General features: G+C 45.1%; 1 protein-coding gene across 1 annotated transcript in view; it reads left to right on the plus strand.

Annotated features, from left to right (window-relative positions):
• The first annotated feature begins 1587 nt into the window (after positions 1–1587).
• Positions 1588–14304, plus strand: part of LOC126356157 (uncharacterized) — a 31554-nt gene continuing 18837 nt past the window's right edge. The window contains exon 1 of the mRNA XM_050006902.1: positions 1588–1846. The gene's annotated coding sequence lies outside the window, so the exon portion shown is untranslated. The remainder of the gene's footprint in view (positions 1847–14304) is intronic.

The following is a 14304-nucleotide window of genomic DNA, read 5'->3' on the forward strand; positions in this document are numbered from 1 at the left end:
CGAGCGGAAATCGATCATGCGACTCCGGTGGCGAGCGTTGTGCTCAATTATTTGTAATCGTCATTTTTATCTGCTTTCCCTCGTTCCCTTACTTGCTCTAAATTACATACCTTCGCGAATTATTTGTGAGTTGCTAGGGAAACCCAGACGATTTATATCATTAGTGAGTATGATGTCTGGTGTTCTTGGCGTTTATTCGGCGGATTCTCTCATGTGGAAGAATCTAATTCCATGTTTAACCGGCGTAGAAAATTGTTAGACTTTTTGTCGCAAATATGGAGTACTACCGAACGAGGAAAGAAGGGACTGTGTAGACTGTGGTGGTGCGAAGTGTGTTAAACTTCGTAAGAACAGTTTCGATCCTGAAATACCGTTACAATGTCATTGCGGACAATGCGGAAAACGAACGAGTATCAGGAAGAATACACGGTTCGATTCTTCCAAATTATCCATCCAGCACACCGTAATGGACTTTCTCGTGACAACACCGACAATGAATAAGGTAAGTAGTCTCCTTTGCAATTGCAAGTATTTTTGTAACGTTCTTCTTTTGTCGTTGCTGTAGTGACAACGTAAACATACTTAGAACGCCCGCCACCGGAGTCGCATTATCGATTTCCGTTCGCACGTTCGATATGTATCGTTTGGACCCAACGACTTCGATAGGTAATCATCCTCGGAAATTACCCATTGTTAATATGAGCTTTCCGTTGCAATAAAAAAATAAAATATTATAGCCTAACTACTTCGTGAGTCTTTCTGAAGATTGTAATAAGTAGTACGTTTCTAAAGTGGCGACCCCGTAAAAGAATTTCGTTGTAGACAGACAAATGCAGTCCAGTTCAATTTCGTCTACCAGGAGATCGGTGAGTCCGCGCGGCACACAGAGTGTTAACGAATCGGCGCGATGTTTTGCTAAAAAACATTGAGGAATTACGACGCGACATTGAAGAACAAGAAAACGCTGTGTTGAACTTTTCTGCGCCATCATGTAACGGCCTTTCGACAGAGAACAGTAGCAAGATGAAATTACGCCCAACGCAGTTCATACTGTACCTGATAAACCTGAACTGTAGCTTGCAATGCTTGATCTGACTTTCCAGCATCATGGCATTGTATACTTAGACACAAAATTTATGATCGCCGTTAGTGCGCTTGTCAATAAACCAGCAACGATCAGCGCAAATATAATACTTCAGCCGCCCGCCACGCTGAAGTATACGCGTTTGAAGCAGTTACTCATTGAGCGACTACGTCGGCCAGTGGAGCAACGTATCCAGCCAGTATTGCACGGCGAAAAGAGAGGACATAAGTCACCTTCGGAATTTTGGCGGCACCTGCGAAGTTTAGTCAACGACACCGAGTTGCCACATACGACACTGCAACATGTATGGCGTGTGCAGTTGCCAGAGGCAGTTAGAACGGCTGTGGCGCTCTCAGACACACAAGATATCTCGTCGTTGATCTCATTAGCTGACAAGGTATACACTTAGGCGCAGCGCATACGTCGACGGTGATGTTCGGACACAACAGTACTGACTCACAGGAAACGGCGGCGATACAATGACGCCAACAGCCGGACGTTTCTCAACATCTGGATGACCTACGAAAACAAGTTGACGGATTGAAGCAGCAGATATCGACGTTGCTCGGAGGCAAGACAGGCACAAACAAGAAGAGCAAGGAAGATGACATTGTGTCTAAGGAGCGTATCTGCTGGTACCATCGACGATTCGGAATCGAGGCAACGCGCTGCACATCACGTTGCAATCACCCAAATGGCGACAGCGGCCGGCGTTAGGCGCCGCCTGTCGCGAGTTCGAGCACCAGCGCCTACTCTTACGAGGTGAGATCGACGGGGGGCAGCTACGGGTGAGTAACCTCTCTTCTTTACCTTCACTGTCCCATCGGCTGTTTGTTACAGACGTTAAGTCCGGCCGTGCTTATCTAGTCGACTCAGGTTCGGACGTTAGTGCATTGCCTGTTAGAAACTGTGATGTGAAGCTCCCTCCATCTCAGTCGAAACTCACAGCAGCAAACCAGACGTCGATAGCGACTTACGGAAAAAGTCAGATAGAGGTAGACCTCGGGTTCCATGAAAGTTTACCATGGACTTTCGTAATTGCCGATGTGTCAGACGCATTATTGGGTGCAGATTTCTTGTTTCATTGTGCACTTGAGGTATCTACTAGCTCAGTGAGCATTCGACAGGGGACTCAGTGCATTAGAGGCACCCTAGGACGAAGCCATATATCCACGACTGATTGCAGACAAGTAGCAAACTGCGAATCCATGTCTGGTGGGCAGACAATAAAGCACAATACGGTACATCACATCAGGACTACACCCTGTCAACCAGTGTCTCAAAGCCCACGCCGGTTAGCTCCGGATCGTTTTGCTTCAGCGAAGGCAGAGTTCGAAGAATTATTACGCTCGGGAATCGTCCGTAGATCCAACAGTCCGTGGTCATCGCCACTTCACCTCGTAAATAAGAAAGATGGGACTTGGAGACCATGCGGAGATTACAGGGCACTAAATACTCGTACCATCCCCGATCGCTATCCGATACCACATATCAGGGATTTTACGCACGCACTTGCAGGCGCGACCATTTTTAGTGTCATTGCTTGCAAAAAAAGCGTATCACCAGATACGAGTCGCACCTGCTGATATACCGAAGACGGCTGTCACGACACCATTCGGTTTATTCGAATACCTCCGTATGCCGTTCAGGTTAAAAAATGCGGCACGAGCTTGGCAGCGTTTCATTGACGAAGTCCTCAAAGGTTTACCATATTGCTTCGCGTACCTCGACGACATCTTGATTTTTTCGTTGTCTGAGGAATTGCACGAACTACATCTAAGGACTGCTTACCAACGTATTGAGGCATATGGCATTTCGGGCAATGAATCAAAGTGTTTACTTCGACGATGTCAGGTGCCATTCTTGGGCTACTGAGTGACAGCAGCCGGTATCAGCCCCCTGCAAGACAAACTCGACCTTATCGAAGAGATGAGTCGCCCCATCGACTATCAAAAATGGTTCAAATGGCTCTGAGCACTATGAGACTGGGAGTATCAGATTAGGAAATCAGACAGTAAAAGTAACAAAAAATGGTTGAAATGGCTCTGAGGACTATGGGACTCAACATCTGAGGTCATCTGTCCCCCAGAAATTAGAACTACTTAAACCTAACTAACCTGAGGACATCACACACATCCATGTCCGAGACAGGATTCGAACCTGCGACCGTAGCGGTCACGCGGTTCCAGACTGAAGCGTCTAGAACCGCACGACTACGCCGACCGGCCCATCGACTATCGCTAACTACGCCGATTTCTTGGAGCAGTTAACTTCTACAGACAACATCCTGCCTAACGCGGGGGCCATTCAAGCACCTTTGACGTCAGCACTAGTCGGCAAGGATGCAGTAGGCAAACGACCTTTACAGGGGACATCAGAGATGCAGATGGCATTCGATAAGATCAAAACCTGTCTACGTCAGGCAATAATGTTGGCACATCCATTTCCTCAAGCTCGACTGGCAATTGTTGTGGATGCGAGCCAGCAGGCAATAGGTGCAGCAGCTCTACACCAGAAGGTGGGAAACAATTGGCAGTCCCTAGGTTTCTTCTCCCGCAAGCTTACATCATCACAAGTAAAATGGAGTGCCTATGATAGGGAGCTACTGGCAATTTATGAAGCCATCAGACATTTCCGACCGCAAGTAGAAGGCAAACCATTCACTGTTTTCACAGACTACAAGCCAATTACCTTCGCCTTCAGTAAGAACAAGGATGGTTGCTCACCACGACAATTTAGACAACTCGAGTTTATCGCCCAGTTTACGACAGACCTGCAGCACATGAAAGGAACTGAGAACGTCGTGGCAGATTTCCTGTCTATGTTGGAAACAATCTCTCTGACTACTGCAGCACAGGAAACAGACCAGCAACTTGCTAAATTCTCTCGTGATAGTACGTCCGGGTTACGCTTGCATCAAATACAACCTACAGGTGAACACTTTCGAGTATGGTGTGACGTATCGCAAGGAAACCGAGACCGTTCGTACCTGAGAGATTGCGATGACAATTATTTGATAGCATCCATGGACTGGCACAGACAGCGTCAAACTAATGACAGACAGATTCGTGTGGCCCGGTATAAATAGAGACTGCCGTAATTGGGCAAAAACGTGCTTGGACTGTCAGAGAGCCAAAGTGGGACGACACGTGCACAGAGCGGTAGGAACATTCCCACTTACCAAACAACGTTTCACACATGTGCACCTGGACATCGTGGGACCGCTTTTGCCATCGGAAGGATACCGTTATCTCCTCACTACGGTTGACCGCTTCACCAGATGGGCAGAGGCGATTCCGTTATCGGATATTTCAGCAGAAATGGTGACACGCGTATTTCTTTCATCTTGGATCGCACGTTTCGGCTGCCCTTTACGTGTCACCACAGACCAGGCGCGTCAGTTTGAATCGACGTTGTTCTCAGAATTGGCCAACCTCTGCGGGTTCGAACATCATCGCACCACAGAATACCACCCAGCAAGCAATAGGATGGTGGAACGCTGGTATAGAACATTAAAAGCTGCATTAATGTGCCACGCACCATCTAGGTCGTCAGCGTTGCCACTAGTTTTGTTGGGCCTACGCACGGCATTGAAAACGGATTTAGAGGCATCCACCTCAGAATTGGTTTGTGGGGAACGCTTATGATACCTGCAGAATTCTTCACCGATAAAGAAGGAGTACGACTGACCGAATTGCCGTTTACATTGCAAATGGAACGCGAGCATATGGCCAGACTTCGCCCATCTCCTGTGTCGAGACATGGATAAATACGTTCGTGCACAAAGATCTACGCTTATGTACACTTGTGATGCTACGGACGGACGCTGTCAAGTCACCGCTGCAGCCTCCATATTCTGGACCTTAAAGAGTGCTCTCACAGGATGAACATACCATGCAGATAGATCTAAATGGAGAGAGTCAAGTGGTATCATTGGAACGGCTCAAACCTGCACATATGTTACCGACTGAAGAGGACTCAGACGTCAGGCACCAAGCGCCACCTTCCACACCACTGGACCAGGATGACACCACCTCAACACCACAAGACGAAGCAGTACCGTCACTACAAGCAACAGAAGCTGAAGAAGTTCAACCAATGCCTTTAGTACACACAAGAGCTGGGCGTCGGGTGAAATATAAATACCCCCTACATTCCCGGAGCTCCGCTCTATCGGAGGGGAGCTGTGTGGGAGTCGCCAGCAGAACATCCGTAGACGCACAGTGAATGATAGCATTATTCTGTAGCGGCGCGCACGAGAGACAGATTGTTTATTCTTTGATTATGGATAATAGTTCTGTTGTTATTGATTCAATATTAATATGAGCTTTTCGTTGCAATAAAGAAAATAAAATACTATAGCCTAACTACTTCGTGAGTCTTTCTGTAGTACGTGGCTAAACAACGCACCACGGGATGTACGTCCCGGCGCATTTTCTGGATAGCGCTCCACTCCCACCGAGGGGCTGATGTAGCGACCCGCAGCCACCTACCATGTGTGTGCGTGTGTGTGTGTGTGTGTGTGTATGTGTGTGCGTGCGTGTGCGATTGCATCAGTAGTTCCGTGTGCGCAATTGCACCAGTAGTTCTGTGCGCGCCGCCAGAGGCGCTGGGTTTATGCGCGCGAAGTGGGGATCATTTATTCCTTGTTTTTGTTACCTTTTGTATGTTAATTATTCTATGTTTTTTATCTCTCTTTCTCTAGTGTGTCTGTTCCTTTGATATGTGTTCAGTAACGCTAGCAACGAGGATCTCACTGACACTGACTAGACTGTTGCACATTACTAGAATCGTATTTTAGCGCCGTACGTAAAAAAAAAAGGTTCTATCGTTTAGTTTAACGTATTCTGGTTTGGCACCATTTCTGTAATAGGCATCGCAGAGTCACAGGACCTAATTCATTTATACTGTCGCCCTCTTGAATGCGAGTCCAGTGTGCTAACCACTGCGCCACCTCGTTCTGTTTTTGCATAATGTAAGTCACGTTTACAATATGGCGCTTCTACAACGATCAGTTGTAAAGCTAGTTACAAAGTAGATACAGTCATTGGTTTCTGCATGTATACACATTTCCTAAGAATTATTATGTTGCTATTCCAAGGAGAACTCCCTGCATGATTTACTGCACTACACTGTTAATCTTTGACACAGTAGACAATCGACATTTGACAGTTTGAAATCCGCTGATGGCGGGGAATGGGGCAGCACAATGCCCTCCCTCCTGGAGGCAAAATCTTGATGCAGTTAAATTAATTAATTTCAGCACCTGTAGTGATAAGTTTTCGTAAGAACACTATTAATTCTTAAACATATGTACATAACTCAGCTAAAGTTTTTTTCTCAGAAAGATCGGAAGTACATCTGCATATCAACTTGAGATTAATCACAAATAAAAAGTTTTATCACAATTGGTACTCAGAGATTAATGTTTATTTCTACAACCTCCGAAAATTCATGAAAATCTTGTAGAATTATATGACAAGCAACTCAAGCTCAAAGTTTAGTTCTTACAAAATAATTTGAAGACTCTATTTTGTTGCTCAAGTAGAAGCTTGCAGGTGCTTTATCAGGATACTGGCTTTTGGTTATAATTATTGATGGCTACTTACTCAGTATCAAGGCTGACTTTGATTAATGTACTATCCTTTCCATCAGACCCCTAGTACATTATTGTTGAGTTTTCCCATCTGGGTGAAGTTCCATTCAGAAACCATGGAAGCATGTGACAAAATTGTAACAACCAAGATTTCCAGACACATAGTTTCAGGAAAGAAGTTCAAATGTTGATAAACCATCAATTGAAATGACATTATCACATATTTGTTACAGTTATTATCGTTTGGTTTGGATTTTGAAAGAAATTTGTTAGTGAATGATGTATCAAGTTTATGTAGACAGCAGTAATGCTTGTTTTATTAGATTGATTAGTAAGTTTGCATCGATTTAGTCTAGTTTGTGGAACTCAATACATAATAATATATGTTCAGCTCAACAAATGGGATTTGCACATAGTAAACACTACTCAAATGTTCAGAGATTAATGTTCTTTGTGTTAAAAATCGAAATTGTAGCCATTGCACGAGATTGATAACTGATAAAAAGTGTTAATTGGAACTAAATGTTTTTTGAGTACTGGCTGCAAATGTAATTAAGGTTTCCCACTCTGTACATATGATTATGCTGACTGCTAAGAGTCATTGATAAATATATTGGATATTGTTCATAGTAGAGCTGGACTCTGTTTAAAACAGTTTACAATAAGAAAACTTGTGGATGTAAATGCTGCTGACATTGGCATGATGAGTGCTAGATGCCAGAGGATTGAGGTCATGAATCTTGGGGCGTCGGCCATTGCTATCCAAAGGATCCTAGCCAAGGAGTGGGATACTGGCACAAGGATGGTCATTGGGATTAATGGTACAAAGAACTTGGTACAATGCCATGCCTGTGGGGATGGTGAAAATATAAAACATTTTCATATAAACTCTCTGGGACAAAAAAATTAATACTGAAACAAAAGTGGTTAGTACAAACCAATTATCTAAATAAATCATGGCACAACCGTAATGAGTTCGACTGATTTGAACTGGGCAATTTACGATATAGTAAACTGAATTTGAAAGCTGATATTGCTTCTAGGGAATTTTATGGTACTGCACTTTCAAGTCGTCCCAGATGATGAACTGCCTGATGTACACTTCACAATCATATATAGTCCCCATACATACACAGATTCATCCTTGTAAGTAGTATGTTAGGTGCACAAATGGTCAATGGTGTGCAACCATATTGTCTACGCAGTTCACTGTCAAGCTGGATTCCTGCACAATACACTGGAGATTGGTTTGTCATTCCTGTCAAAACAGATATTATTTTCACAACAGTTCCCAGGCATCTATTGTTTTATTGACTTACTCAGCTGTCTCTTTCACAAATCAACAACGTTTCCATGTGAAGTTCATTGTCTTACACAGTAACCACCACTTCCACTATATTAATCCATCTCAATTACATTTCTTTCATGTAGAATATTCGAGTTAACATATTATGTAGGTGAAAGGATTACTGCAGATGAATCAGTGAATTCAGTGCAGCACAAGTTCACCAAGAAATTCAATTTTTCAATAGAAACAAGGAAAGTTTGGTAACTGGAGTACAAGGTATCATATAAGAACTTGAACTGTCTCTCGTGCTCTAGTACCAGGTAGCTTAGCTTATAGCAAGTGTGTGCCACACAAGACTCTAAACACCTATCCCAAAATGAAACACTGGAGTGAATTAAATAAATCTCAAAATGTGACTTATCAGGGCAGTCTGAACTAGTATGCTCAAAAGCTTTGAAATGCATTTCTACTATGCAGAAACAATTATATTTACTGAATAATAACTCCATAAAAAACATTTTAGATTCTATATCAGTCTGGAAGAAATTAATCTGTGATTAACTATATACAAAATAGAAATATATTTCTGATTCATTAATGGACGTCTGTAAGAACGAAATATTAGCACATGAATATGATATACACATATATTTAATCAGCAGAGCCTGGGTTTTAGGTAATTACATGTCTTGATCCTTTATATGTAGTTCAAAGAAAAACTAAAATGTCGACGAATTACCGAACGGACCCTTATTTCAAAGATTCTGCAAGTAGCACCTTGTTTAATGCCACATTCATATGGGTAACCCTTGACTCTTGCCACAGACGCTTCCTAGTGTTGTACCGGCGCCAGCCTTTCGCAATGGGAAGGGGAAAATAGCTTTCATCACTGATAGGTTAAATAATGCCCCAAAAAATGTATCCAGATAGAGAAAGAGGTCCTCGCAATCATCTATACAGTGTGCAAATTTCACACGCACTTCTGTGGTATGTAATTTCACTTACTAACCGATCATAAGTCTTTGCGCTGTTTATTCGGCCCTCACTCATGGTTTCCTGACAAAACGGAAGAACAGTCGCAGTGGTGGCCTTCCAGTGCATGCAAACCAACAGATCAGCATACGAACCTCTGCACTATTTCCCATCTTCCAGTTGACCTTGATGCAAGAGGTCGTGTGCTTCCTCATCCTCTCAGAGGATCATTACCCTTTAAATGATTTTCCAATCATGGCTTTTTATATTGTAAGAGAATCGCGAAAGGACAACATGATGCACTAAAATTTTAAGTGGGTGAAGTCAGGTTGACCAGACAATTTCCCTACAAGATCGGATCTAACATTACGATGTTACTTTCCATTGAAACCTTGGTTTTCAGCTCAGAATGGTCTCTTCCTACTCACTAAGGAGAATGAGTTTCTCTGAGCGGCAATTCCACGCTCACTCCTTGCATTTTTGTTAATAACTTCTCAGTTAACAATAGTAGTTTAGAAGTATGCGTCATCGCGCTCACTGAGTCTTTAATTGATAGCACTTCAGGTTACAAGATATTTAAGATCAAAACGCACCACGGCGCTCAACTAATGAGTAATTAAATAACAGGTCAGTACGAATTAAGCTCCGAACTTGAATGTTAACAGCCATCAGAAGAAAGCGAGATGCGTTTAAGAAATTGAGATACATACAATAAAGTTGTTATTGTCTGACAGCACCGGCTTAGAACCGTCAGCAGATCAACATGGAAAAGCTCGACCTTTTCTAACACCGGCACGTCGGACTGTCGGTCGATCGCTAAGAGAGCGGCGCCGTCTGGCCGACCAGGGCACCAGAAACCTGCCCTAAGTTCTCGCCCTTTAACTGGGGAGTTGACACAGGTCCACTGTTTGACTGAATGGCAACAGACTAAAATTCTTAAACACAAGAATGAACGACTACAAATGGGGAACAAACCAGTTCCACTTACGGGAACTGAGAGTGATATTCCTACATTGATCCGCACAACCATTGTCTATACACATTAGCAATGGCTTTGAAATTAAGCTACAAGAAACTGAGAACTCAGCCACAACTCAGGCTTTTACTGTTGTTCCTGGGACATCAATAACGGCCACCAAATTCAAGGTAGAATATTAGGCTTATTAGGCCACAGCAATCTGTCTAACAGTCACGACTATATAACATTTTGACAATCACATATGACACTGTTTCGGAACATTGGCTGTCTTAAGGGACGGCTTATTATGCATCAACAAATGGTAGAATTCTTGTCCATAAGTTCCACTAGCAGTACAGGACGTTGTCCTTTACATTTAAACACGCGCGTGGAGTTGGCCACTTGGGTTGCCTAGAAGTTCTGGAGGGAAATCAGCACCTGCAGGTTGTCGCTCCTCCCTGCGGTGATATCGGTTCCAAACTCCACACACGCCAACACGAAAGTAGCAACTCCACCGACCGTGGCCCGGTCCTTTTCCTCGGCTCCACTCACGCCACTCGCCGTATCCACTCCAAGTTCCTAATTGCCTCTCCTTCTCACAGGGCGGCATCTACATCTACATCCATACTCCACAAGCCACCTGACGGTGTGTGGCGGAGGGTACCTTGAGTACCTCTATCGGCTCTCCCTTCTATTCCAGTCTCGTATTGTTCGTGGAAAGAAGGATTGTCGGTATGTCTCTGTATGGGCTCTAATCTCTCTGATTTTACCCTCATGGTCTCTTCGCGATATATGCGTAGGAGGGAGCAATATACTGCAATGTGCTGCTTGACTCCTCGGTGAAGTTATGTTCTCGAAACTTCAACAAAAGCCCGAACCGAGCTACTGAGCGTCTCTCCTGCAGAGTCTTCCATTGGAGTTTATCTATCATCTCTGTAACGCTTTCGCGATTACTAAATGACCCTGTAACGACGCGCGCTGCTCTCCGTTGGATCTTCTCTATCTCTTCTATCTGGTACGGACCCCACCTTGCTGAGCAATATTCAAGCAGTGGGCGAACAAGCGTACTGTAACCTACTTCCTTTGTTTTCGGATTGCATTTCCTTAGGATTCTTCCAATGAATCTCAGTCTGGCATCTGCTTTACCGACGATCAACTTTATATGATCATTCCATTTTAAATCACTCCTAATGCGTACTCCCAGATAATTTATGGAATTAACTGCTTCCAGTTGCTGACCTGCTATATTGTAGCTAGATGATAAGGGATCTTTCTTTCTATGTGCACATTACACTACCCCTGTATATCCGGTGGCCTCACTCAATGCCGACGTACCACTCGCGCCCTCTCTTCGATTTTCCACATACAACCAGGCAGCCAGTTCTGTATGCAAGAGTCACAAACTGGACCACTAGCGATATATAGAATCGAGCGCCACGTCTCACTTGGGACCAAGTTCTAAAATGTTCAAATGTGTGTGAAATCTTATGGGATTTAACTGCTAAGGTCATCAGTCCCTAAGCTTACACACTACTTAACCTAAATTATCCTAAGGGCAAACACACACACACCCATGCCCGAGGCAGTACTCGAATCTCCGCCGGGACCAGCCGCACAGTCCAAGACTGCAGCTTCCAAGACCGCTCGGCTAATCCCGCGCGGCGGGACCAAGTTCTTATAGATTTTGTGGGTACTTTCCTCAGCTCTATGCTGGTAATCGCCGTGGCCTCTTTCTCAACGATTTCATATGTCACCAAGATTCATTCATTCCATATTGACACGAGTGACGATTAAAGCGCAAGCGCAGTTGTTCACGAGTAAAGGTCACCCCTTTGTGCACTTTTGCACTCAACACAGCAAATACTGTAAATACTTTCTGTTAATAGTTTCATTTCATACTCAATTAAACGACGAGGTGGAGCAGGTAGTGCACAGTTTTAAGGACTTATGAAAGGACGATGTAATCGATTTCCTTATAAATTCCACACTTCCACCTTTAGGAAAAACTGTAGTACATGCGCCCTACAACTCTCCTCCACTTTCCAAGCCTGCAACAAAACCAGCAGCATCCATCATACCGAATGGCTCATGTAAGGGACATTAGATATGGGCATGAAAGCTTGGAAGGCACTAGGAATTACTTCCCACTACTGTATGTCAGATATTGAGATAACCGATTGCGGAATAGAAAAACTACAATCGCTTAATCGAGGAAAGGCGTCAGGACCAGATGAGGTACCTGTTAACATTCTACAAACATTATGCAGTAGAACTTTCTCACCTTCTAACATTAACTTATCGTTGATCGTTTGAGCGACGAAGGGTGCCTAGTGACTGCAAGAAAGCGCAGGTCATTCCATTTTTTAAGAAGGGCCATAGAGCAGATGAACACAAATATAGACCTATATCGTTGACGTCTATCAGTTGTAGAATTATGGAACATGTTTTATGCTCAAGAATTCTGATGTTTCTGGAGGATGAAAACCTCCTCTATAAAAATGAACATGGATTCCGCAAACAGAGAGCCTGTGAAACTCAGCTCGCTCTGTTCCTCCATGAGATCCACAGCGCCGTAGACAACGACGCTCAGGTGGTTGCCGTGTTTCTTGACTTCAGGTAGGCATTACACCGTCCCGCACTGCCGTTTAGTTTAAAAAAATACGAGCTTATATAGAATCAGAACAGATTTGGGACTGGATTCAAGACTTCCTTGCAGACATAACTCAACGCGTCGCTCTTAACGGAACAAATGGTTCAAATGGCTCTGAGCACTATGGTACTTAACATCTGAGGTCCATCAGTCCCCTAGAACTTAGAACTACTTAAAGCTAACTAACCTAAGGACATCACACACATGCATGCCCGAGGCAGGATTCGAAACTGCGACCGTAGCGGAGGCGCGGTTCCAGACTGAAGTGACTAGAACCGCTCGGCCATCTTAACGGAACAAAATCGGCAGATGTAAAGGTAATACCCGAGATTCGAAAATGATTCAAATGGCTCTAAGCACTATGGGACTTAACATTTGAGGTCATCAGTCCCCTTGACTTAGAACTACTTAAACCTAGCTAACCTAAGAACATCACACACATCCATGCCCAAGGCAGGATTCGAACCCGCGACCGTAGCACCCGCGTGGTTCCGGGGTAAAGCGCCTAGAACTGCTCGACCACAGCGACCGGCTAATTTCCGGAGTACTCCAAGGAAGTGAGATAGCGCCGTTACTGTTTGCAATATGTATAAATGACCTACTAAAAGTGTCGACTCTCTTTAAGGCTGGTCACAAATGATGCGGCTGCATATAACAAAGTAGCAAAGCCAGAAGATAGTGCGATTTGCAGAATGACCTTCAGAGAATTAATGTATGGTGCAGGTCCTCGTAGTCGATCCGGAATGTAAATAAATGTAATACACTCCTGGAAATGGAAAAAAGAACACATTGACACCGGTGTGTCAGACCCACCATACTTGCTCCGGACACTGCGAGAGGGCTGTACAAGCAGTGATCACACGCACGGCACAGCGGACACACCAGGAACCGCGGTGTTGGCCGTCGAATGGCGCTAGCTGCGCAGCATTTGTGCACCGCCGCCGTCAGTGTCAGCCAGTTTTCCATGGCATACGGAGCTCCATCGCAGTCTTTAACACTGGTAGCATGCCGCGACAGCGTGGACGTGAACCGTATGTGCAGTTGACGGACTTTGAGCGAGGGCGTATAGTGGGCATGCGGGAGGCCGGGTGGACGTACCGCCGAATTGCTCAACACGTGGGGCGTGAGGTCTCCACAGTACATCGATGTTGTCGCCAGTGGTCGGCGGAAGGTGCACGTGCCCGTCTACCTGGGACCGGACCGTAGCGACGCACGGATGCACGCCAAGACCGTAGGATCCTACGCAGTGCCGTAGGGGACCGCACCGCCACTTCCCAGCAATTTAGGGACACTGTTGCTCCTGGGGTATCGGCGAGGACCATTCGCAACCGTCTCCATGAAGCTGGGCTACGGTCCCGCACACCGTTAGGCCGTCTTCCACTCACGCCCCAACATCGTGCAGCCCGCCTCCAGTGGTGTCGCGACAGGCGTGAATGGAGGGACGAATGGAGACGTGTCGTCTTCAGCGATGAGAGTCGCTTCTGCCTTGGTGCCAATGATGGTCGTATGCGTGTTTGGCGCCGTGCAGGTGAGCGCCACAATCAGGACTGCATACGACCAAGGCACACAGGGCCAACACCCGGCATCATGGTGTGGGGAGCGATCTCCTACACTGGCCGTACACCTCTGGTGTTCGTCGAGGGGACACTGAATAGTGCACGGTACATCCAAAGCGTCATCGAACCCATCGTTCTACCATTCCTAGACCGGCAAGGGAACTTGCTGTTCCAACAGGACAATGCACGTCCGCATGTAT

This window comes from Schistocerca gregaria, chromosome 3, assembly GCF_023897955.1.
Source record: "Schistocerca gregaria isolate iqSchGreg1 chromosome 3, iqSchGreg1.2, whole genome shotgun sequence".
NCBI lineage: Eukaryota > Metazoa > Arthropoda > Insecta > Orthoptera > Acrididae > Schistocerca > Schistocerca gregaria.